General features: G+C 36.0%; 1 protein-coding gene across 12 annotated transcripts in view; it reads right to left on the bottom strand.

Moving 5' to 3' along the window:
* Nucleotides 1–13,536, bottom strand: part of RhoGAP19D (Rho GTPase activating protein at 19D) — a 270,087-nt gene that overhangs the window by 94,689 nt on the left and 161,862 nt on the right. The window contains exon 1 of one of the 12 annotated variants that reach the window (XM_074115159.1): nt 11,905–12,327. The exons of the other annotated variants lie outside the window; for them this stretch is intronic. The gene's annotated coding sequence lies outside the window, so the exon portion shown is untranslated. Of the gene's footprint in view, nt 1–11,904; nt 12,328–13,536 lie in introns of those variants that run through there. 12 annotated transcript variants of the gene reach the window in all.

The raw sequence follows: 13,536 nt of genomic DNA, 5'->3' as shown, positions 1-13,536 counted from the left end.
AATTCATTTAATAATTATTGTACGCCATAAATCGTATTGACAAGTTAATCTTTAAATTTATTCTCATATACATACATAAATTTTATGTAATATAACAATATATATTTTTAATTAATAAATTACGTACAATTATTTGCTCTTATTCTACTCTTTATAAGAGAAAATATTGTAACCGTGCCGATCTTTGTGATTTTAGGTTTTGAAACCGGAAATATATGTTTTAAGGGTTCCCAGAGGTCCTTAAACGTGTGCTTTTATGGGTAAATAAAATAATCGCCTATTTTTTCTTTTCCGGTGCAGCTTAACGACTAAGTACGAATTTGGTATCTTGGACGGGGGGGGGGCGGAAACTAATTTTTTTTTCTTCTAACAAATAAAAATTAGTTTAATAATACGCGGGATGTGAACTCGTGGATCTTCATCTTACAAAATCACGTTCTCATAACCACTAGTTTCTCATTAAATCTCTCAGTGTGGTATGTTATGTATTAAATGTTATTATTGTAGTTATGTACATTCAATTTTATTTTTTAAATAATTAATATGATTTATAAATTTAATTGATATATTAACACATTGCCGACAGATCGGGGAAATCTCCCCGTTTGACAATGAAATGCAATGGAGTACTGAATACATGTTTTAAGTATATTAAGTACTTATATATTTTGATACCCGCTTCTCTTCGTTGATCGCTATATATTATCACTATATTTTTTAAATAATAGAGAGTAAAAGAATTAGGAGATGAGAAAGGAAGAGATATTGCTAAAAATAATGCTGATAAACGGTCCATGAAATTTTCAAAAAAATATACGCCATATTGGATTACAGTTGATAGCATAGTCGATCTACAATTCCAGTCTTACAATTTTTTTGAATTGAGCATAACTACTCCATATCTATTTTGTAATTTATCTTTGTAATGTAATAAAAGACCTTAACAAAATGTCCCAGGAAATTGAAGATGCTTTTGGTGAATTTCATCTTGATACTGCATCAGAATGTTCAGAGAAGACAATTTTGAAATCCATGATGGGGGACATTATCAAACCAGGAAATAGATCTACTCGTAGAATAATTTCAAGCGATTCAGAGAGTAATTTTGGAAGATTCAGACAGAGATTCAACTATATTCAGTTGGAAATTCGTGAGGTCAGCAGGCAATGTGTTAAGAAATGATCGAAATCTACAGGTTGGTTGATTTTATCATCAATGTTGTTTGGTACAGTTCAGTGTAAATTAAGTTCTGTCCGGTGCGTTAGTATTGTCTGTAAGAATGGCAGGAAGTGGGTACTTTGAGGTAATGATAGTTCTCCAAAGTTATTCCTCAAATACTTGAATCTACAACTTTTACTTGAAACATTCGTCCTGGAAATTCTATTAACTCTTTGCGGCTAGATGGGTTAAAAACTTAGCTTTTGCTGCATGGTGGGATATATTTTAACCCACCTCGAAAAGTTGAAGTTACTCATAGTTATAGATAATTTGTTCATTTATTTTGCAACTGTATCCAGTACAATAAGCAAAAGAGATGAGAGATAAGGATAGCGCAAATTCACATGCACGTATATACGTACATAAACGCGCACTTGCATGTGCGTAAGTGGAGTGAACGACGATCATCCATGTGATGGAAGCCGTTAGATCGCCACGTTGGCAAGCTCACGCAGCAACCATCCTAGGAGATCGGCGTTATGTGTTGAGATGGTCGCGTGGTCACCGCCGCTTTAGTCTACGTTGAGGATTTGAAGGAAGAGTTCTGGTAAACATGTTGTGGATCAGGGGATTGTAATGATTGTCTAGATTTGAATGGAGTTTTGTGTATCGAGACTGGGCTATTTCCAGAGACGAGAGGAATATTTAGATCAGAGCGTAAATGGGAATTAATTTAATTTTTTTCTTATTTTGAATAATAATTATGTATAATGGGAATGAATGTTTATGTCCATTATTTTATAATAAAAGAAATTCTGTGCAACTAGGGCTTTTATTTTCTTTAAAATCGTCTGCCTCAAAGAGTTAAGGCATTAAGGACTAACGGTGTGAGAGGGTGGAGGAGAGATTCATTGTTCAGGGTTCAAGGAAAATTTATGAATTAGAAATATCCGAGAATATTGGGCGGAAGTCGTGTCAGTGTTCACATATATTTTTTGTTTTGTTTTTAAATTGTAAAAATATTGGGGGAAGACAATTTGTTTAGAACAGTACGAAAAATAAAATTATTAATCGGAGCTTGGTTTGACCAACCCCGTTTTGGTTATTAAATTTCAGATCCATTAATAACTACCAAGTTATCGCTGTAATGCTATAATAAACGGGGCATCACTAGCACTACTATTCTGGAAACACGTTGTTACTACTGGTGTTTACGTGTGCGTATGTAAATCTGTTTCGTGCTTCTCTAGCTCAATCCATTAATCAAAACTCAATTCCATTCAATATTTTTTTTTTTCTATTCTTCTATCATCTGTTATTTATTCATCTTTTTTGTTTGTTGTTACTTTCTCTTTCTTCACCAAGGCAAAGCGATTAATCGATTACTGGAAATTGGGGAAAAAAATGAAACATAGATTTGTTTCATTGCTTGTTTGACCTTTACCTTTTTTCATTGTTTTCGATTTGAACTCTCGATTCTTTAAAAACACGATATACCTCTTTGGCTCGAAAGTAGAAATATACAAGAAAGGATGGTGTGTGAAGAGAACTGCAATGATATTTGACGCACTTGAGAGAGCATAGCACGAAGGAAGTTGATGAATCGGTGACGCTTTGAGTGCTTTGAGGACGATAAGAAGAATGGAGGAGGATGTTAGCGAGGAAATGGCAGGACAAAGTTTAAAAGAAAATGTGATCTGCCAATAATCTACACTGGGAAAAATAGATGACTAAAAATTATTACTGGAAATTCGGCCGGAAAAGCCCTATATAACCAAAATATTCTAGTTTTATAACGTCTCTGCTTGCAAAGAGCGTGGAAACCGCAGTTATCCAAAGAGGTAACTGCTAATAGACGGAGCCATTTCCCAGCCTGGTAATAGTAGAAACCTAAACTAAAAAGAAGCATCTCTACTCTAAAACTGTAAACAATGTGCGCAACAATAAAGTAAGATAAAGTGCAAGATAAGAATGCATAATTAAAGAAGGGCCAAGAAAGAACGAAGAAAAGCGACGTGGCTTGGCAAAACTGCTCAGTGTGCCACCTGGCCGCGCGCAGGTATTCTTCTTCGTATTGTATGCTAATTAGTAAGCTATTTAGTAATTAGTATGATAGTGACGTAGTATTTATAGACCGCGGCCAGCCCAATACTGTTCCGCAAGTAAGTGTGGTGTGTATTATAAATAAGAGATCCGTGCCAGACGATCGTATGTTATACTTTGTGAACAAATGAATCTTGTTGATTTAACTTACATTTAGCAGCTTTTGTACCGTTTTTTAATTATTGATTTATGGGAATGGCAGCTACCTTACTCCGCTGGAAGGGATTTGCCGATACTGATATTAGGTTCTTCACGGATAGCCAGGCAGCAATTAAGAGCTCTGGCCTCCTCCTAGTAAGAACCAAATTTTGGTCAATTCTTGCCATGCTGCTCTCAATTAGTTAGGAGCTTTGAATACTGTTTCGGTTACCTGGTCTCCTGGTCATTCCGGGATTCCGGGTAACGAATTTGCTGATGAAAAGGGCAAAGGAAGGAGCTGCGTTTGATAACAATGACTCCTCAGCCCATTATCCCCTGCATCCTATCGACGTTGTGGTACAGAGCAGTGAAGCAGTGGGTTTTGAAGGAACATCGGAAACGGTGGAGATCCCGAGCTGACCTGCCGTCAGGCTAAAGAAATTCTTGGCCTGTCAAAATCGGCTATAGTTGGTTTTAGCAAGTCCCGGATCTGGCCAGTTGAGTGGACATGCGAATTTAGCGTACCATCTTTTCAAGTGCGGCCTTACCCAGTCGCCAGTTCGTGCCGGGTGTGGTGAGTCCAATGAGAGACTATGCGGCACTTTGTAGAGGTGTGCCCCGTTTATTCTAAAACTAGGATTCCTCAGTCTTCGGGAGGTTGAATGGTTCCCCACCAGGAGATTTGTGGCATCTAGTTATCTTTACCAGAACTTTCTAGATTTATTGAGTCGCCATGCTCCCTAGTGTCCTGTTACTACTTTATCAGTTTATTGTACTGCTATCTAGAAACTCTTAGCCGGATTTGTTGTTTTAAAGCCCCGGTATCTCTGATGAGATGAGTGGTGGGCGGGGAACAATGGGCATTTTGGATTGTCTGCGTTCCTTTCCCTTTTTGGTGGAACCGCCCGTCTAATACAATCAATCAATCTAATGGGAATCACTTATAATAGCGTTTAGGCGCTACTTTGTTTAAGAACAAAGATAATCAAAAACTTTTAGTAACCGTGGCCACACGGAAACTCACTACTAACTATGGGGAAGCACCAGAAATACACTATGGTAAATACCGGAAACACACTACGGAAATTACGGTGAAAACACGATATAAAAAAAAATCTGACACGTTTTTGCCATGATTCCACTTACTGGGAGAAGAGAGAGCAAAGAAAAGAGAGAGAGTGGGTGAGAGAGAGTGAGAGGGAACTTGAAGTCGAAGAGTAAATCTATTTTTAAACCTCACGAATCTAATCAAAATAAATTGATTTAATCTGTCCAACATTTTAATATTCCAATCCAGAAGCTCCGTAAACTCTTTAATTTGATTTAATCATCCAAAAATTAAAAAAATAAAAATAAAGATGATGCAAGCCAAAAACACAAATTATTAACAAATTAATGATAAAAATAGAAATTCGCCGAAAAATTAAATAAAAAATAAATTAATGAAGGCCTTCCCAACACACTAATTTTGTTTAATTTATGGTTTATTTTTAACAAATAATCCGTGAACAAAATAATTTTTCCCTGAATATTATTACAAATACGTGTCGATTAAAAAAGAATCTCTTTTAACAAATAAAGGTTACATGATTCTGTATAGATAATTGCGAAAAATCTACGGCCCGATGTTCATTGACGGTGAATGGAGGCTCCTAAAGTTCGAAGAACTCAAAAACTCTATACGGAGAATTTCCGGACATAGTTTCTTGTATCAAAAAAAAAAAAAAAAAGGCAGGCTGAGGTGGCTCGTGACCCATCATCGAGAGTTCCAAGAAAAGGACTACATTGGCACCCGGGGGGGGGGGCGCAAGTCGTAGAGGTCGTCCCAGGATGAGATGGTTGGATGATGGTTAAAAGAGATCTGCGAAAGGTGTGGGTGTTAGAAGATGGCGCCTAAAAGCAGATGGCAGAGGGAAGAGTGGCTCTCTCTATTGAAGGAGGTCCAGGTCCTACTATAGGACTGTAGCCCCATGGGAGGAGGAGGAGGAGGAGGAGGAGGAGGAGGAGGAGGAGGAGGAGGAGGAGGAGGAGGAGGAGGAGGAGGAGGAGGAGGAGGAGGAGGAGGAGGAGGAGGAGGAGGAGGAGGAAGAGGAGGAAGAGGAAGAGGAGGAAGAGGAAGAAGAAGAAGAGGAGGAAGAGGAAGAAGAAGAAGAGGAGGAAGAGGAAGAAGAAGAAGAAGTATAATTGTACATACAAAAAAAAAAATCAGTTGAAAAAAAAACTCACGCGTATTTGTACATAAATTCGAGATGGGATCAAGGCATAGGAACATCGCTGGACCAAATGCATTAGTCTACAGGGAGACTATGTTGAAAAATAAAAGCAGTTCCACCGAGGTAAGACACTTCTTTCTAGTACATTCCGAGAACTTTTCAAACCACCCTCCTACATACACACAAACATCTGCACAGGATGGGGACTAAGTTAAACTGGAACTTCTGTGATAGGAGGGGACCTTCCGTTTGTTTCGGTTGCAAAAATTATGGAATAAGATATTTTGGCTATATCTGCGTGGCCAATGAAGATCATTTCGCCAGACAAAGACTGGAGGGCTGGGAAAGGTCCCTGGATCTTGTTAAGATTAGGTGCGATCTACGATCTAGGGGGAGATATTACGATAATCTGGAGTGTCGTTGGGGAAACGAATTCTTCCTTCCTGATTCAACAAATAATAAATAAATCAAGAAATATAAAGAAAACAAAAAAAATGTAGAAATTGATTTTGAGAAAATCATAAAGAAAAACTGTCAAAGCGATTTAGTAAAACATCATTTCCGGTTATTAAATTTTAACCCAAACTTTTTTATTAATGCATCATCATGTGGATCTTTTTTTCTATTTTAATTGACGCCTGTAAGTTGTCCTAGAAAAAGATCGATTTTTTTTTTTTCAAATTAGGACAGTAATCAATTTCGACTTGATTGAGATAATTCTAGACCAGCTAATTAGACTTCAGTCATCTACTAATACAAACACACACACACACACACACACACACACAGTGTGTAAAGGTAAACTTACCCATCCATTAATAAATGCCACAGCCTTGGAAATAAATAATTTCTACTCATTGCAACATTTATTTATTTATTAAATAAAGTACTGACAACTTGATTTATAATTCCAATATCTCTAAAACTCTAATTGTGTGCTTGCATTTTTACATGAAAAAAAACCACACTATAAATAGCCTGATGATAATATTTAAGAATGAACTCTGCCAGAATGGAAGAAACTAATAAAGATTGATGTGGTCGAAGAACGATCGAATCACCTCCTTTATCTATAGATATAATAATCCATGTCTGACCCATATTTTAGCCATATGATAGCATTTAATTGGGTACGCGTAGTCTAATCTATTTTTACCAGATAAAATGATTGACTAAAAATATATATATTTTTTTTTTTTCTAATAATAAGTTAAACACTTTTTCAAATACTGTATTTTTTTTTAAATAATTTATTTTGTATTTACAATCTGTATACATTGTATACAATAAGTAAATATGGAGAAAGTGATGAACTGGTGCGGGAGGAGAGCAGGAGGATAGAAGCTACCCAGCGGTAGCACTGTCTATAGGAGAGAGGAGTGATAGGAGAATAATGGCGTTTAGGCCTTTAGACTACAAGGAAGTCGCGGGGCCACTGGCGATTTAGTCGACGAGGAGTATTAGGGATGTCAGAGGAAGCGAGAGATAGTACAAAGAGGATTAGAGCTAGTCGAGAGAGTAGTATGGAATTTTTGGTATTTAGTCTTGGCGAGTTGGTCTATGAAGGGAATGTTGAGGTCGTTGAGGAAGAGTGAAGTTAGTCACCGTAGAAAGGAGCGTCAGCTATCTGAGTCGTAGGAGTTTTGATTGGTATATCTATATAGTCCATAGGCGCACGATAGCCGAGCGGTTAGAGGAGAGACCTCAAAGCTAATAAGCATTGTGATACCCGGTCTTAGGCCTTGGATTTTATTTAATGGTTAATAAGAGAAATTTACAGTAAAGTATGTTTGCTAGTCGCCTCCGCCCACGACACCTAATTGGAAGTTGGACGTTAAGCCCCGCCTGAAAAAATAGGCGATTACTTTACTTTTCTATAGTCCATATGATTGTAGGTTTGGCTGAACCCCATAAGCTCTAGTCCTGTAAGTCCACATAAGGGTTTGAGAATAGTGTTTTGTATATTAAGCGTTTGAGTTCAATTGGGTAATTTGGGGAGCGTCGTCCAAAAAAGTCTGTAAAGCAGTTTAGCACGTTTTTTTTCTCATTGCTTGTCCTTTTAAGTCTAGTGTTATGGGTTCCACGTGAGTCTTTTGTCTATGTAGGTGCCCAAGGTAGCGCACCAGATCTGTGTACAAGGAAGAGGATTACTGTTGAAGAGGACCAGGTGGACAGGAGCCCCGCCGGAGAGTAAACGTGGCATGCTGTGGCATTTCTGTGGGTTCATTTTAATCCGCCACTTCTTGGCCCAGGATTCTATTTTGTGTAAGTGTGTCTGTAACTTGTATGTAGCTGATGAAGGATGTGTACTTGAGGTATGTCTGATGTGTATACTGTGTAGAGAGAGAGCGCGAGAGAGAGAGAGAGAGAACAAATACTGTAATTAATAAATAACGAATTTGAAATGTTCATTAAATTTGTTTTCAGTTCCAAAATGAGAAAATACATTCAAATAAACAAATCTACATTCATATATTACGTGTTTTTAACATTCCGCCCGGTCCCGTCCCGCCACCGCCAAATGGTTATAATAATTAGAGCGCATGAACGTTACACACGCAGCATTAAGAAGAACAGGAAGTGCGTAGGATTTTCTTAATTTGTGTTCTCAAGTTCTCTTTTGTTCATCTTAAAAAAAGTTCTCTTTACAAATCGCATCATCAAAATTACTGTTTGATTTTATCTTTTACTTTGGTTTTAAAAACAATTTCAAATTTTTAAGTAGGATTCTGTAAAACGTTATACACTTCCTTTAGCTTTTTAATAGCAATTTCGTAACGAAAAGTTGAATTACGGTAAGAAGAAATCTTTTAAGAGTTTCACATAGATTTTTTAAAGATGGGGGAATGTAGAAATAGAGAGATAAAGTAACTGAAAGATTTTGAACGAAATGAATGAGTCACACTCGTATTTTTACATATATATATATTCCACATATCTGCATGTTTATATAATATATTATTGTCTTATTTAAAAAAAAAAAAAATTGAATATAAAAAATACTCTTAGTGTATAGCAGAAATAAGATTTAAAAAAAATAAAATCAGTTATTTAGCGAATTACGCTATTTATTTAAACAACAATCATACAGTTTGACCAACTTAATATGCAAATAGGTGAAAGTTGTTTATTTTGAATATTTTTAGGTTTATTTTTATTTTTATTTTAAAGTATAAAAAAAATATAACACCTAATGTGGTAGCGATTAAAATGCCATGTGCTCATTCTAGGGGTATTTGACTTATGAAATTGATGAATCGCAGCTGTCGTATTTTTGTATATATGTTATATACAGGGTGACCAGAGTTATATGCTCCACCCACTTTTTTTTTAAACGGCGGGAAATTTCGAAAAAATAAAAAACACGTATTTAATCATTTTTAGTCTAGTTTATTTTCAGTGATTGACCCATTTTTTAAAACCCTTGTATCTCGAGATACAACATCCAACTTTTGTTTTTCAAATGGAACGTTATATTTTTTGTTGCATATTTTTGTAGTATTTGAGCTTCTAAAAGCAACAAAAAAAATTTTTTCTGAAATCGGTTAGGTTTTTCAAAAGTCATGATAATTTAAAATATGAAAAACAAATTTCAGTTTACTGTCAAAATTACGTTATTTTTTTTTAAAGAATCTGTTCAAACTGGGCACAATCAACGGATAGGCACGCCAAAACTCTGGACTCCTACACTTTGCTTTTAGCAGCACTTATGGTGGCGAAGTCAAGATCTAGGCAGGCTAGAGTTATTTGACGTTTCAGATCATCGACTGAAGCCACGGGATTAAGGATACTTTACACTTTATTGTTTTAGGTATCCCCACAAAAAATGGTCCATTTGGTTTAAGTCCGGATATCGAGGTGGCCATTGGATGGGACAATGAGCCCCTAAGCACTTTTCATGGAAATTTCTGTCCAGGTAACCTCGAACCACTCTCGGGGCAACCATCTTGTTGACATACATATCTAGCCGACGTTTTAGATGAATATCTTCAAGCAGAACTGGCAAAATGTCTCTTAAAAAAAAGTTAGAAACCTTTCACCAGTTAAGTTCTCTCTGTAGAAGTATGGGGCCGATTAGTTGATTTCCTAAAACTCCACACCAAACGTTTGTAGAAAAAACAACCTAAACGTCGAATAACTCTCTAGCCTGCCAAGATCTTGACTTCGCCACCACAAGTGCTGCTAAAAGCAAAGCGTGGGAGTCCAGAGTTTTGGCTTGCCTATCTGTTGATTGTGCCTAGTTTGAATAGATTCTTTGAAAAAAATAACGTAATTTTGACAGTAAACTGAAATTTGTTTTCCATATTTTAAATTACCATAACTTTTGAAAAACCTAACCGATTTCAAAAAAAAAATTTTTGTTTTTTTTAGGAGCTCAAATACTATAAAAATATGCAACAAAAAATATAACGTTCCATTTGAAAAACAAAAGTTGGATGCTGTATCTCGAGATACAGGGTTTTAAAAAAATGGGTCAATCACTGAAAATAAACCAGACTAAAAATGATTAAATACGTGTTTTTTATTTTTTCGAAATTTCCCGCCGCTAAAAAAAAAGAAGTGGGTGGAGCATATTACTCTGGTCACCCTGTATATATACGCACACCGGAAACACGTATCCCGCTGTCACTAAATCGATTTAGATTTTAATAAATATTACAAGCTAAAATAATCAATAAAAAAAGATGTATTTTTTTTTTTTTAATTAATTTCAGTTTCTTTAAAATCACAAGAGCAAGAAATTTAGTATGTTCATGATTAGGTTATAAAAAATTTCAACTTTTAGGCTACAAGGCGGCTTTTTAGTTTTATTCGAAATTACATTATTCACAGAGTCTAATGACTAATGCAAACTTCCGTGTAGGAAGTACCGTCATTCTTCATGATGTCCTATACGAACATGACTTAAGGCCAAAGAAGTTAATGGATGTTAATTAAATCTACTTGGCGAAATGAATTCAGCTGTAAGATTTAAATTTATTTAAATTTTGTTTTTTTTTTGTATTTAACTGAAGTTAAGTCCAAAACTATCGTATCACCATTTAAATTAATACTTTATTATATATATATTTTAATTTGGAGTACTCAATTTCACTTGATTAACCCAATTGTTGAAACGTTTAGCAGTACTTTGACGTTGTAGGGAGCCGAGCGGTTATAGACTAGACCCGCAAAGCTAAGATGTATTGTTGGTTTAGTGGCTTCGATTCCCCCGGTCTAGGCCTTGGATTTTATTTAATGGTTAATAAAAGAAATTTATAGTAAAGTATGTTAGGCGGTTATAGGCTAGACCCGCAAAGCTAAGATGTATTGTTGGTTTAGTGAGTTCGATTCACCTGGTCTAGGCCTTGGATTTTATTTAATGGTTAATATAAGAAATTTACAGTAAAGTATGTTTGCTAATCGCCTCCGTCCACGGCACCTAATTCGGTAGTTGGATGTAAAAATATGGAATTTACTTTTACTTTAACGTTTCTGGACTGATACGATTTCTCCCTTCAACCTGAAGATTTTCAACGATCTTGTTGGTGTGCTATACCCTCTATAGCCCACATTCAACAAAATGGATATGGTTTTTATACCCCCAATTAAGTATAAGTATCTACTTGATTAATTAAAACCCTGTAAAGGATCCAAATCAGAGATTACAAAAAAAAAAACAGAGATAATCCCAGAATCAGCTCTAACAAGTACTCTAATCAGATTTTAGACTACCTGACAGCCCATCGAGCTCTTCTTTTTGGAGAACTCTTATAGACCAATTTAGGGGAGGGGGAGAATGGCAATTTATTCGAAAATAATGACAAATTATCGTAACATTTCGAATTTAAACTACATTTTCAAACTCAAAATGCTATTCTCTTTGATTTTATATATCGTAGCACGTCTGTTTTATTGGATTTCTGACCGGCTTAGGATTTACATCCATCATCAGAGGTAGATTATGCAGTTTGGTGTAGAGGTTTTTTTTTTCGTTTCCGTCTCGGAACTTTCTGACTGAACCAGTAAAGGGTCATACCGAATCTGTAAAAGTAGTGGGAAGATTGCAAACATTCTCTGTACCAGATTTCTCAATAATTATTTTTCAACTTTTTTTGCAGGGGAGAGAGGGGAGGAAAATGAAAGATTTTTGAGAGAACTTATGGAGAACAGCAACGTCAAAAACTGTTTTATCCGGAAAAGGATTATTTTTTTTTTTTGAAATTTTATGCAAATTTACTGAAAGCTGTAGATTTTTTTTGAAGATGACTAATTTAATAAAATAATAATGATAAATTTTTCAAATACTTACTGACGCTTAAAATAATCAATGAGCTCCTTTGGTGATACTTAAAATTATCTTAAAAAAGATTTGATGCGGTTATAGAGGACACTGAAAACTTGTAATAAAACTAAGCAGTAAATAGCTACAACACGAACACACAGGAAATCTACGTCACAGGAAATGACCAGGTTTCGAAATCCACACCAGAACGGAGAAAGCAGTAGTTCCAAGAGTTACCGGTAAAACTTTTTCTTTTTTTTTCAAATTTATTTACGCAAACACTAATAATAGTAGTTTTTTTGCCACCTGTTTCGAAGTTTCGAGCCACTCCATCACTTAGATTTTACACCAATTATTATCCATCCCCATTCATGCTGTTGGTCGTGTCCGTAGCCCGTCTTTGCAAAACTACACGCACCACACAGCGCGCGTGTATCCTAGCCACACACAAGAGGCGTACTAGTTGGAGTATAGCACAGTTTGGGGGCTTCATTCTGACGTTGTCCCCACCACCAGATATATATATATATATATTACTAGGCACACTACCTCAAATATAGAATGTATATGACGTCATACTGGGCAATTATAGACTGGCGGGCGGCATTCACGGTTCTACAAATGTGTTTGTGTGTGTGTTGCAAAGTGTAATATTACATTGAGAACAGGAGAACACAGTGTAGAGAAGTGCTGAACGCACACAGACACAAATCTAGAGATAGAGAGAGAAAGAGAGTATCCTCCCTCTCAACTCATACTCAGGACAAAAAAGAGGAGATCCCAATTCCCCCGCCCCCATTCATACCATTGAGTATCCCTCCAGAGTGGGGGGGGGATAGCTGGGGCTACACCACAATCCTGCAGCATGCTACTGGCTGCTCTCGAGAACGTGTCACGTGACATTCTGCTGGAATGTTCTGTCGTCACTCATAGATTATTATATTTGATAGCTGGACCGGAAAGAATGTCTAGTTGAAAATATATGAAGGACGTTCAAACATTCAAAACCAGATTATACTTTCTCCAAAATCTTCAAAAAATAAGAAAAAAAACTGGAATAAATCCTAATTCGCTAATATGAATTTTTCGGGACGAATAAAAGTTTTTTTTTTGGAGGGGGCTTTTTTTTTGTCATTGTCAGCCAGCATCGTCTAGGTGCTTATCACTAGAATATCACTCACTCTCCATTCTTACTTATAAATACACTCGCTTCACACATTCATCCCTCTACTATATACAACTGTTTACATACAAACTTACCAACTAATGGATGGATCAGTACTCCTATATTCCTGCCATCCTTATAGCTTAACCCAAATTAAAATCACCGTAATCCTTCTCTAATCATTTTCTTCCATTCATTCTAATCGGCTATAACTTTTAAATACATTCATATTTCATATTTGCTATAGATTTAAGCACATAGATGTTGGTGGAGAATATAATGTCTTCGTAGCGAAATGGTGCATCTAAATACCTGTATAAGTCGTCAAACATTCGTTTCCTTTCTACCACATAACGTGGACATATCCATTATTATATGTTTGAAATCCTCCTCCTCATTGCAATCTACGCAAAGAGGAGAGGACCTTACCAATAAAAGTTGATCCCCTTTTATTTCTTTAATAAAAAAAAATGTTCACCTCAAGTTGTTTTTGG

This window comes from Rhodnius prolixus, unplaced genomic scaffold, assembly GCF_049639745.1.
Source record: "Rhodnius prolixus isolate KJV_2025 unplaced genomic scaffold, Rpr scaffold_7, whole genome shotgun sequence".
NCBI lineage: Eukaryota > Metazoa > Arthropoda > Insecta > Hemiptera > Reduviidae > Rhodnius > Rhodnius prolixus.
The sequence above is the reverse complement of the archived record's forward strand: the minus strand, read 5'-3'. Positions and strand labels throughout refer to the sequence as shown.